General features: G+C 44.4%; 1 pseudogene; it reads right to left on the minus strand.

Annotated features, from left to right (window-relative positions):
* Positions 1 to 2,851: 2,851 nt before the first annotated feature.
* Rps16-ps1 (ribosomal protein S16, pseudogene 1) lies at positions 2,852 to 3,583 on the minus strand (annotated as a pseudogene).
* Positions 3,584 to 13,427: the final 9,844 nt, after the last annotated feature.

Here is a 13,427-nt window from a genome sequence, read left to right on the forward strand (position 1 = left end):
TCCACTCTAGAATCCACCCAGAAAAAGATAATAAGGCAAGAGCTGTTGAAGTATCTTTTAGTGGGTAAGGGAACCTTCTGCCAAGCCCTCAAACTTGAGTTTGATCCCCAGGTCCCACAAAGTGGAAGGAGAGAATCAGCTACTTAAAGTTGTCCTATGATCTCGCCCGATCCTTAACAAAATAAATAGCTATGTGATGTAAACTAGCTCTTAGGAAGCCTGAGGATAATGAGCCTTTCTGTAAACAACACCTGGGAGGGAAAATTGGGGAGATCCACAAGTTTGAGGCTACTGTGGTGCCTTTAGCGAGATCCTGTCTCAAACAAAGAAAAAAACAAAACAAAACAAAAAAACCTAAATCAAAACAACAACAACAAAACAAACTGAGACTCTATTAGTGGCATTCACCTTTGATTTCAATACTCGACATTGGGAGGCAGAGGAAGGTAGATTTCTATAAATTGAGACTAGAGTGGTTTACAGACTGGATGAAGGGAGGGAGGGAGAGAGAGAACGTTAAGTCAAATGACCAAGAACGCGCACGCGCACGGCTTCAAGGTTGTCAACAGCAAAAACACTGTAAGACTTAGTGCCTACCAACAAGATGAGGGTGTTGCCGGTGATCTTAGTGCTAGAGCCCTTGGGTCTAAAGAAATGCAAATTTGGTGTCAGCCTGCCCTAACTAATGGGGCCAGCCTAGGTTATCGATAGGAATTGAAGGCTAGTCTGGGTGGTGTAGCAAAATCCTGTCTGAAAACAAAGACGCCCCTGCTCCCTTTCCCCAACATACCACCACACACACACACACACACACACACACACACACACACACACACGCACGCACGCACGCACGCACGCACACAGGTCCAGCAGGATGGCTTATTGGCTTATTGGGTAAAGTCACTTGCTACCAAGCTTAGCAACCTGAGTTGGATTCCCTGGGGCTGACATGGTGGAAAGAGAGAACCAACTGCCACAAAATTGTCTTTTTGACATTCCCAGGCATGCTGCGACATGAGTAACATCCCCACTCCCCTCCAATAATAATCCTTTCTCAGAACCAGCAGCATAGGATACTCTTTTAACAGCACTGGGCAGAGATAGCCAGCTCTACTCACTAACAGTAGAGCCTTACAGTCTCGAGGATGAACACCAGGTTCTCTGCACGGCACTGTGCTGCTAGGCTAAGTGCTTGCTCGACTTTGAGTTAGGCTTGCTTGTTTTTAAGTGTGTATATAGCAGTATATCATGCACATATGTTTTTGATGCCAGGAACTGGACCCAAGGGTCTCCTTCATGCTAAATAAATATATGCTCCATTATTAAGTTTGCTCCAAGCCAAACTTAAGGGCTTTAAATACACTTCGAACATACAAACAAACAAACTAAACCAACTTGTAGTGTTTGGTTGGGGTATGCATGCCACCTAAATAAAAAAGCATGTGTAGGGGCTGGAGAGATGGCTCAGCTGTTAAGACCATTTGGCTGCTTTCCCAGAGGAACTGGGATTGATTCTTAGTATCCACATGGTATCTTATAAAGGCATGTAACTCCATTTCCAGGGGATCCCGTGTAAATATTAATAATTATTACTGTTATTTAAAAGGAAGCATGTATAATATACCAAAGGATTTAATATACAGTCACTTAAAAGAAAACATGTTACACATACCATAGGCAATGACTTTGAAACAGTTTACGGGTAGAAGATAAGCAAGACCCAAGAGAGGGCTCAGCGGGTTGCTGCCAAGCCTGACCACCGGGGTTTGATCTCAAGATCCATGTCGTGGAAAAAGAGAAACCATGCCTGTAAGTCACCCTCTGACCTCCAAGTACATACTGTGGCACCGGCAGACCCCTGCAACATACCCAAACTAAATAAACATAATCAAAATAAAAAAGAAAAGGATCAAAGGATGGACCAGTGTGCCTGGCATTTGAAATATACGTGTACTTACATCTGTCTATAATGCCTGTGACGGTGAGATTAATTATCAACTAGACACAACCTAGAATCATCTGGGCAGGGAGTCTTGATGAGACATTGTCTAGGTCAGGTCGGCCTGTGGGTATGTCTGTGAGTGATTGTCCTCACTGATGTGGGAGACCTCGCCCACTGTGGGTGGAACCGTTCTCCGGGATTGAGCCCTGAACTCTATGCCAATGGAGACAATGAACTGAGACGCCACTATACATGCCTTCGCTCTCCCTCTGCTCTTGGCTGTGGCTGGACCAGCGTTTTGAACTTCTTGCTGCCTTGACTGCTCTGCGGTAGTGAACTGTTAACATGGAATTGTGAGCTAAAATAAACCTGTTCTCCCCAAAAGTTGCTTGTTTTATTTTGTTTAGCATAGAATCAGACCGTTTGGGATGGGGGGGAGGGTTCTGTCACCTTTTCACATTGGTGGGGTTAGTAGTAAATTTTTAAAAAATGATTTTTAAAACCTTTAGTTATGTGTATGTCTTTGTCTGTGGGTTCATGCTACATGTGTGCAAGGACCCAGGAAGGCCAGTAAAGGGTAGGATCTGGAGTTACAGGTAATTGTGAGTCACCTGATGAGGGTGTGGGGAACTGAACCTGGGCCTTCTTCAAGAACCAAAAGTGCTCCTAAGCCTTGAGCCAGCTCTTTCCAGTCCCTATGAATTTAATTATTTTTTCTTAAAATAAACTTACTTGCTTGCATAGTTAATCATTTATGGGAAATAAAGGATCCCTTTGCAAGACCTAAACTCACCCTTAAATCTATATTTTCTTAACCAGATTTTCTCTTTTCTGTCTGACCACCAGCCAGTGAACTCAACGTTGAGGGTTCAGAGATGAGGCAAATGGTGGTGGTTGAATTTGCATCACAAACTGACCACCACAGCCGAATGACGTGTATAATATTAGAGGTGCCCCAAACTGGGTGCCTGTATTTTGTCATTGGAGGATGAAATTTCAAAGCTAGCATTGAGAGAGTTTAGAGAGGGGTGAGTGTATGGTTGAAGGGTTGTCTTGGTAACACCGTTTAAAAAAAAACAAAAACAAAAAAACAAACAAACCTAGGATGTTATTACAAAGGTAAACCCCGATCCTTGAGATGGGCTTATCCGTAGGATTTCTGATATCGAGTACAGGGACCAGGACCTCTAAATTTTTTTGGATTCTCGGCAACGGGGATCAGCTACAAGCAGGGTCCGATCGTAATGGACGAAGATATCTTTGGTCTCCTTTTCAGAGGTTTCATTCACATATTTTTGGTAATAAGTTACCAGGGCTTTTGAGATGAACTGTCGGATGGCATAAATTTGGGCCTCATGACCACCACCCTTCACACGGACCAGAATCCACACCAGCAAATCGCTCATCGCCCAGAAGCAAAACAGGTTCCAGTACCTTGTACGTCATCGTGCGCAGCTCGATCATATCCAGGGGACGTCCATTCATCTTGATGAGCCAGTTTCCTCGTCTGCAGTGGGCCACAGCTGTGGCTGTCTTCTTGCGTCCGAAGATCTGCCTGGACTGCAGCCGCCCCTCGGACGAACACAGGAGCTCCTCACCGAGCACTGCAGCGCCGCCACCGGAAAAGGGCGGTAGCACCATTTTCAGTGCTAGTTCTAACCACAGTTGTAAGGCAGCCATTAACAAGCAAGATTTGACTACTCATCCTCAATAGGCCAATGATGGAGCCTAGGCATGGTGGAAAGCAGGGAGAGAAGATACATTCATTGTGATTGCATCAGAGGAACAAATAAGGGGTTCAGTGTTTTCCCTTCCAATCCCAGGCCTCCGGTTTATCTTTGCTGTCCTGACAGGTATGGAACTAAATGGAAGGAAACAGGTAATTTGTGACACAGAGTTTTAGTTGTTCCTCTCACCTTTGATGCAGCATTGTGTCTGTTCTAGTTTCTCTTACAAAGTGCTCTAACAACAATTTGCGAGAACACTGTGAGTTCTGTGCAAACACTTCCCTGAAGACAAGTTCCCTCTCTGGCTAGAACCAGGGCCCAAGGCTTTTTCTTACCCTAATATGACACTCCTTAGAAATTCCAACTTCTTGGGGAGTGACACAAGGGTCCCTTTAGAATTGGGTTGAGGACAGGACACCCTAAAATGTGTCATATGGCTTGCTGACTAAGGTCTTTGTGATTTTTCCCTGCTTTCCCATCTCTTAGCACCAACCCATAGAAAGGTTTTCTCTGAATCCCCTTTGCCTACCTTGGGCAAGAGTCTTCTGGATAAATGTCCTGAACCCCTGTCCTGGGACAACACCGTGAGGGAGACTAAGTTAAATAACCCAGAACACCACATCCACCCCCTTGAAGTCATAGTCCCCTGTTCCTCAGGCCTATTCATCCTCCTGTTCCCTCACCCGTCACGTATTCTCTATTGAGTTGCATATTTCCTCTCTCCCCTAGGAAGAGTCTGTAGGCTTCAGAATTTCGTTGTGTTGTTGGATGTTCATGTTTTGGTCTCCCAAGCGCATAGAAATCGGCAAGCGTATCTATCTCCCTGAATTGAATTAATATCAGTTTATTTCATAGACCTAGTCACACAGCCTTTAGAAGATAAAAAGCAAGCAACATTAACTAACAAGACCCCTTCAGCCTTATCTTCATTCATTCATTCATTCATTCATTCTCTGATTTAAAAAAACAGGAGAATCCTGCAAGCTGTGGACTCAAGCGCTGTCTTATTTCCTGGATGGCAACTTCATGAGACACTCAGACCTCCACACATAGTGAAGCCTTCTCTCAACCTCAGACCATTCCAGATGCTTGGGAAGAGGACCAAGATGAGGGGAGTAAGTATTGTGAACTGTGGAAAGCCAAGTGGATAGATAGGCCGAGATTTTGGTGCAGGATTGGAATTCCTATAACCTCCATTCTCTTAAAGGTAAAAGATGTCCTTGGAGACTGACAGCTCTGGGGGAGGGGGGGGGTGTTGTGGCCCTTGCAGGCTCAATGAATGTGTGGAGAGCATCAGGCTTCCCCTTGGTTTATTCTTGGGGTACCAGTCTCATCTGGAGACCCTAGAGGGCTACAAGAAATTCTGATTCCAGATCTAGCCCTCCAATCTCTTTCTCAAAAATCTCCTGGTAGAAGAGGCATTTCTCCACCTTTGTTCTTTATGGGATCAATTCCCAGGTGCCTTTGCAGGTAATCATGGCCTGACCAGCTTTGCCTGCTACTATTTTTAGAGCTTCTTCTCCAGTGGTCAGCGTGCTAGATGTCCAATCCCACACATGGCTTCTTGCTGATTTCACTGTCTTCCTAGGGTAACTATAGACCCCTTTCTCTTCAGGGTCCACCCTGGCCCTCAGAAGGAACTGAGTGGAATAGTTAGAACCTGCCCAGGGACTTTTCAGTTATTTTGTGAGTTTTCTTCATGATTGATGGTAATTATCTGTGATTCCATCAGCTCAGTTCTAGAAACTGCTGCTTCTGGCCCAGTAACCCTTTCCCTTTCTTCTCTATTCATTCAAATTCTTTCTTCAGAGTTCAGCCCGAGGCTCCCCTAGAAGTCATACAGCCTTCCTTCTCCAGCCTTCCTCCAGCCTTGCTGTCTCTTCTCCCAAATCTTAAACCTCCACGGCCTGTGTCTCTGGGATCATGAATATGTAACTCCCTTAGCAGGACCTGCAGTTCTAAACACTGGAGCCCTCTGCCTCCGGCCTTTGTGTTTTCCATCATAGCTGCAGAAGCAAATGGTGGGTGGGAAGAACCCAGCCCTGGGACCTTGGATCATCCTGTTCATTTCTATTGTATGTACTTGTTTCTCTGTTCTTAGTAGAAGCAATGGAACCCAAGGTCTTGCACCTTCCAGATGCCAGGCAAGACTTTTTATCACAGAGCCCTTATTTCTTCATTTTAAAGTTAACATCTGGCATGGATCAACCCCTCTGACTTGTTTGTACTAGAGACTCAGTGAGGTTTGACTGCATCCCTTCCTTCCAGTCCTTCAACAGGGTCACCAAGAAGCCTATGTCGGGAGCACAAAACTGGGACCACAATGATCCTTCTGCAATCGTCCCCTTTTAAAGCAATGGTTAGGAATCCTTCCTCCAGATCTGCCCTCTCCTTGGACTGCCCTTCTCAATTTTAGCTTGTCCAGGAACCCAGGTAGCTTGAGACCTGGAACAAAGAATGTAAGATGATAACACAAAGCTGGAGACCATGGGAGATGGACAAACTGGAGTTCTTCAAGTCTAGACTGGAGTCTTAGTTATTGAAGAATCATGTATGAACCATTGGCTTCATGTATGAACCATTTAATGTCTCTTGGCCTCAGTTTCTTGGTTCACAGGTGGGAAAGATGACCCCCATTTCATCCCCCCCCCCGCCCCCAAATGCTTTCATACCAGAGGTGAGATGGGATTCATGAGTCATTTGGGTTTCCGTAACAGAACACTTGAAGCTAAATACTTTATGTAATAAAGAACTTACTTACTCTCTCTCACGGCTTTCTTCCAAGATGGAAGGGCCACATCTGTTGAAACCTTCCTGCCAGTAAAATCCTGAGGAGGTGATTGACATCATGAGCTAAGAGAAACAGAATGAGGGGTCAGGAAGCCCAGCGAAATTAAGTTTTAAAATCTCTTAGCCCACTAATCAATCCATTAATTCATCAATAGAGCAATCCATTCTTGAGGCCAGAATCCTAGTCACCTCTTTTTTTTTTTTTGGTTTTTTTTTTTTTTTTTTTTTTCCGGAGCTGGGGACCGAACCCAGGGCCTTGCGCTTCCTAGGCAAGCGCTCTACCACTGAGCTAAATCCCCAGCCCCCCCTAGTCACCTCTTAAAAATTCCATATGGCTTTCTTCTTTTTGCTGATGATTCTTTCTCTTTCTTCTTCCTTTCTTCTCTTCCTCCTCTTTCTTATCCTTCTTCCCCTACCTGTCCTTCTCCTCCTCCTCCTCTTTTTTGTTTTTTTGAGAGCGGGTCTCTCTGTGTAACCTTGGCTGTCCTGTAACTCATTGTGGAGACAAGGCTGGCCTCAAATTCAGAGATCCCACCTGCCACTGCCCACCAAGTGCAGGGACTAAAGGTGTGTGCTACCATTGCCTGGCCATGGTTTTACTTCTTTTTTTTTTTTTTTTTCCGGAGCTGGGGACCGAACCCAGGGCCTTGCGCTTCCTAGGCAAGCGCTCTACCACTGAGCTAAATCCCCAACCCCCATGGTTTTACTTCTTAATAGCTCAGAATATGGATTAAATTTCAACATGAGTATTATGGTTGAATGTCTCCTAAATGACTATGAATTAAAGGTATGACTCCTAGATGGCACTGCTGAAAAGTTGAGAATATAAGGGATCTTGGAGATCCTTGAGTCTCTTAAAAGATCACTCTGCTCCTGTGTACCTTTTCCCTTTCTCCTTTTCTTTCTATGAAGTAAACAATGCTACATGCTAGTTACCATTGTCTTCTGGCAGCTCCAAATCTAAAAGGAGAGTTAATGGAACCACCACCTCTGCCTCTAACACTCTGAGTCAAGCAAACCCTTCCCTTTATAAAGCTGATTGTCTCCGGGATTTTCTTATGTGACTAAAATCTAACACCAGACACTGCTGCTGAGAAGTAGAACTGTTACTGTGTCATCTGTGACACAGTGTCATCTGTGATGTGGAGGAATGGGTTTATGAGAAGAGTTTGCAAATGCTTGGAAGACCTGACCAGTATAGTATAGATGGGTGAGTGAGTCTTATGGTTGATTTATTTGGTCTTTTATTGGTTACTTTTCTTTCTTTTTTTTTTTTCTTTTTTTATTAACTTGAGTATTTCTTATTTACATTTCGAGTGTTATTTCCTTTCCCGGTTTCCGGGCAAACATCCCCCTAATCCCTCCCCCTCCCCTTCTCTATGGGTGTTCCCCTCCCACCCCTCCCCCCATTGCCACCCTCCCCCCAACAGTCTAGTTCACTGGGGGTTCAATCTTAGCAGGACCCAGGGCTTCCCCTTCCACTGGTGCTCTTACTAGGATATTCATTGCTACCTATGAGGTCAGAGTCCAGGGTCAGTCCATGTATAGTCTTTAGGTAGTGGCTTAGTCCCTGGAAGCTCTGGTTGCTTGGCTATTGGTTACTTTTCTACTTCTATGATTAAAACACCATGACCAAGATAATATATATATGGAAGAGTTTATGTGACTTATTGATTCAGGGGGTTAAGCGCCTGTGATGGATTGTATATGCTTGGCCCAGGGTGTGGCACTATTAGAAGGTGAAGCCTTGTTGGACTAGGTGTATTGGGAGGTGTAGCCTTGTTGGAGTAGGTATGTCACTGTGGGTGTGGGCTCTTTAATACCCTGGACCTTGCTGCCTGGAAGCCAGTATTCTAGCAGCCTTCAGATGAAGATGTAGAACTCTCAGCTCCTCCTACACCATGCCTGCCTGGATGCTGCCATGTTCCCACCTTGATGATAATGGACTGAACCTCTGAACCTGCAAGCCAGCCCCAGTGAAATGTCCTTATAAGAGTTGCCTTGGTCATGGTGTCTGTTCACAGCAGTAAAACCCTAAGATGGAGCCCATCATGAAAGGGAGACACAGTGGCAAGCAAGGGCAGGAAGCTGAGTGATCATATCTTTAAATGTAAGCAGGAAACAGAGAAAGCAAACTGGAAGCAGCCTGAGGCCTCACACTCTCAAGACCTAACTCCACTGATTACTTCCTATGTCAAGATCATGTGGATGGTAAAGGCTGTGCTGATGAGGTTCTAGATGGAAAGATGAACTTTACTGGGGATTGAAATGGAGCCCATCCTTGTTACGATGTGGTGAAGAATTTGAAGGTGTATAATATATGCCCCAAGACTTTTCTGATGGCCAAATTTAAAGTTGATCAATTTACTTCCAGGCAGAGGATCTTTCAAGACAATAAAACATGGATGCTACAGAAAGAAGTATTCCCAGCTGCCTTTAGTCAGGCCCAAGGAGCATCAAAAGCCGATGGAGTTGAAGTGGACCTGGCACAGTCATGCGTGTTGTAGTTGCTTTTGCTAGTGAGAAGAGGTCATGGACTTGGCCCTGGACTAATAGAAGCAGTGCTCGAGAACGTCCCAGAAATCACATATGTGAGGTTTAAATGAGAATGGTCCCACAGGCTTAGTTTTTAAATGCACAGTTCACCAGCTGGAGGAACTTGTTGGAGGAGCTGTCTTACTGGAATGGGCATTGAGAGTTCAAAAGCCCTCAAAATTTCAGGTTAGTGTTCTCTGTCCCCCTCCTCTCTCCCTCTTTCTCAGTCTCATGGTTGTGTACTACATGTAAGCTGGTCAGCTGCTGCTTCAAGGCTATACTTGCCTATCCACCATGGTATTCATAAACTCTAAACCTTTAGGACTGTGAGTCCCTAATTAAATGCTTTCTTTAATACAGTTCCATGGCCACCGTATTTTGTCATACCAATAGAAAAGTAACTAAGACTCTATATTAGCACAGGGGAAAAGTTGATTTACTTTTATGTTTTCCATTGGTGACAGAGAAGTGCTCAAAGGAGTCCAGGAATCCAGGATTGGCTTATGATTTATCTTTCTGTGGTCAGTCTACAAAACACTTGGAGGCCACATCAGTAGAGGCTCCGTGATTCAGGTGGGCTGATATGCAACTTGTTCTGGTGGCAGACCCTGTTGTGATCCACATGACAATACCATGGCCAGTGTTGCAGGTATACAGAATCCAAGTGTAATGAGGCCGTGCTTCTGTTAAGATTTGAAGGGAAGACTGAGCAACTGGGGCATGTATTGTAGGTTGGAATCTGTGCTAGCAGCCGTGAGAGAGGGATGCATGAGATCGTAAGAGTAAAACTGAACCTGCAAGGGAGAGCCCAGAAGACAGAGGTAACAACATTCTATACCTGCTAAGGGAAGCTGCAGGCTCTGGCCCAATATAGAACTCATGATGCCAAATCTTCATCGCCCATTTGACTCGACTTAGAACCACATGAGAACACACTGCTGAGTGTGATTGTGAGGGTGTTTCTACAGAAGCAGCATGATCCTCCCTGAATGAGGGTAGCAGCTTTGATGGGGGTGGGGCCCTGGACTGAATAAAAAGGGGAAGGGAGCTGAGCAGCAGAATTCATCTCTCTCTGCTTTCAGATTGAGGAGGACATATGAACAGATATATCTCATGCTGTATCTGTCATACCTTCCCAACCATGAAAGACTGGATGCCTTAGAACTGTAAGCCAAAACCGGTCGCAACAATGGGAAAAATGAGTAACACGGAAAGTTGGTTTTGAGAAGTGAGGCTGTTACTATGACAAATCTTTGCTGTTCATAGGTCATTAGTCTATAGGAGTAGTGTGGGATTTGGAGATGCAGACTAGGGAAGCTATAAAATTCTGTAAATAGAGCTTAATGAGCCACTATAGTGAGGGTTCAGAAGACTGAAATATCAAGAGAAAAGCAAAGAGAAGAAGCTCAGCTCATGCTGTTTTGGGGGGGAGGGCAACAGAACCCTATCATGAATGAGTGGACTATCAGGCATTCTCGTTATAGTCCAACAAAGACTATGGCTTCACTCAGTTTGTGTCCTGAGAATTTGAAGACGACTTGTTTAAAAGAAAGTGGATGAAATTTTTTTTGGTGGAGGACATTTTAAGACAGCATACCTTTACAGCTGTGGTGTGATTACTGTTCACCAGTCTTTCTCAATTCTGCAATGAGAGAGAGAGAGCATTCGATGAAGGGAGGGGTGTTAGCAAGTGTGACATTGAGGCCAAGAAGGGGGCAGAAAAAGCTGCTGTGTTTGTTAAAGAGATTAATACCATTAAAGTGACATCTTAAGCTCTTTTCTGCACAATAGAAAAGATGCCCCAAGGACAAGATCCTACTCATGTGATGCTCTAAATTTTTTTTAAAGATTTATTTATTATGTGTATAGTGTTTTGCTTACATGTCTGCCTTCAGGCCAGAAGAGGGAACCAGATTTCATTATACATGGTTATGAGCCACCTTATGGTTTCTGGGAATTGAACTCAGTACCTCTGGAAGAGCAGTCAGTGCTTAACCTCTAAATCATCATTCCAGCCGTGACGTTTCAATGGAGAGAGCCCAAACTGAGAATTCAACCCCTGGCTTCTCTGCTCAAAAATAACTACCCAGGAAAATGTTACCCAGAGTTGGCCTCAGAGCCCAGCAGACCTCTACAGCTATGCTGTGGAGATCATGGTGCACCTTGAATTTGCAGCAGGGCATGGCAAGGTCTCCCACAGGCTACTGTTATGGAGGTTTTGATGATGTAAGAGTGAAGGGGTCATGGACACTTGCTTCAAGGTTCCAAAAAGCCTCTGAAGACAGTCAGGGCCGGATCCTCTGCAACGAGGTCCTGAGAGCCCATTGGGTGAAGGTGTGAGAGTGAACCCTAAATTGCAAAGAAAACTGGAAGATGCTGAAGATGACAGGCTCCTGGGACAACAATGGCTCCTTCCTTGTTGTATGCACGATAGACCTGATGCCCACTTGTAACTACAGAGAGTTAGTTACACAAAAATTATTCCTGCTTGTTCCTCATCCTCTAAATTGTGTTATTCAAATTATTTTTCCATCTGCTACCTACTATCTACCATCCTTCAGAAATGAGAAACTCAGAAGTCAGGTTAAAAATTTCAATCAAATTCCACAGCACGACTTCTTTAAAAACTCTCTCTAAGAGAGGCTCTACAAGGGGGAGTGTTTACCTACTTGTTTATTTGCTTTTAGAAATAGTGTCTTGCTAAACCTGAACTCACATCTTCTGCCTCAACAGCACAACCATCTTATAACAAATTCATACTTTCAAAGTGGTTATCAGTCCTCCTTCCCTCCCTCCCTCCCTCTCTCCCCTCCCTTCCTTCCCTTCCCTTCCCTCCCTTCCTTTCTTTTCCTTTTCCTTCCTTCCTTCCTTCCTTCCTTCCTCTCTCTCTCTCTCTCTCTCTCTCTCTCTCTCTTTCAGACAGAGTCTTGTGTAATCTGAGCTAGCTTTTTTTTTTTTTTTTGGTTCTTTTTTTTCGGAGCTGGGGACCGAACCCAGGGCCTTGCGCTTCCTAGGTAAGCGCTCTACCACTGAGCTAAATCCCCAGCCCCCTGAGCTAGCTTTGAATGGTCTGTGTAGCAGATAGTAGCTTTAATCCTCCTGACTTTATCTCTCAAGTGTTTGGATTACAGGCACGTACCACCTCATATAATTCACGAAATGTTGGGAATGGAAACCATGGCTTTATACTGCTAGACAAACATTCTACCAACTGCATCATATCCCCAGGATGAATACTGGATTTGAAATTAAGAAAATTGTAAGCATCAACAGACACTTAAAACATATGGCCTTCAGATATATCTTAATTATAACTGTTTAGCTCTATTTTTAAAAAGGTTATTGAATTTATTGATCTTGTATTCTGTATTTTGTGTGTGTGTGTGTGTGTGTGTGTGTGTGTGTGTGTGTGTGTGTGTGCTGGGATGCCATAACATGAAGTAGAAATCAGAGGCTAACTTCCTTCAGTCTGTTCTCTTTCTCCACTGTATGGTTCCCAGGGATCAAACTCAGGTCATCAGGCTGAGCAGCAAGTGCCTATACCCACTGAGACATTTTGTCAGCCCTGGTTACATCTGTTTTCATGTTTAACTGTCTGAATAAGTTAACCGAATGTCCTCTCTCATTTGAATTGAATCTGCACCTTCATCCCTCTATTTCCACATGGCTAAATATGGCCAGTGTCACTTAATCCTCACTCCAATGTGCTGGGTCTATTACTTTCATACTCAATTTCTATCAGAGGAAATTGTAGCCCAAGACCTCAGTGTTACTAAATAGCACAATTAGAATCCAAATCCAGGACAATCGTGTATGAAACCTCATGCACACAATAGTGTCTCTGTTACCCATGCTGGCCTAGAACTCACTATGTAGTCCACAGTGACTTCTAATTTACAGTGGTCTTTCTGTCCTGATTTCTGTCTTAGTTAGGGTTTTACTGCTGTGAACAGACACCATGACCAAGGCAACTCTTATAAGGACAACATTTAATTGGGGCCAACGTGAAGGTTCAGAGCTTCAGTCTATTACCATCAAGGCAGAAGCATGGCAGCATTCAGGAGCTTATAGTCCTACATTGTTATCTGAAGACCATTAAGAGAAGACTGGTTTCCAGGTAGTTAGGATAAGAGTCTTAAAGCCCATGCCCACAATGACACACTTCCTCCAACAGGCCACACCTACTCGAACAATGCTACCCCTCCTTATAGTGCTGCTCCCTGGGCCAAGCATATTCAAACCACCACATTTTCCCACATGCAATCTGACTTTTATAGAAGAAGATGCACCTAGTCCTACTGTAACTTAATATGCCAAGATAGGTTGATTTCCATGGCAGGTCTTTCTTTCTTGAGGAGAAAGGGACGTGGAGGGGGGAAAGGGAAGAGAGAGGGAGGGACTGGGTGGAAAAGAGGGAGGTGGAACTGTGATCA

Source organism: Rattus norvegicus, chromosome 6 (genome assembly GCF_036323735.1).
Source record: "Rattus norvegicus strain BN/NHsdMcwi chromosome 6, GRCr8, whole genome shotgun sequence".
NCBI classification, from domain to species: Eukaryota; Metazoa; Chordata; class Mammalia; order Rodentia; family Muridae; genus Rattus; species Rattus norvegicus.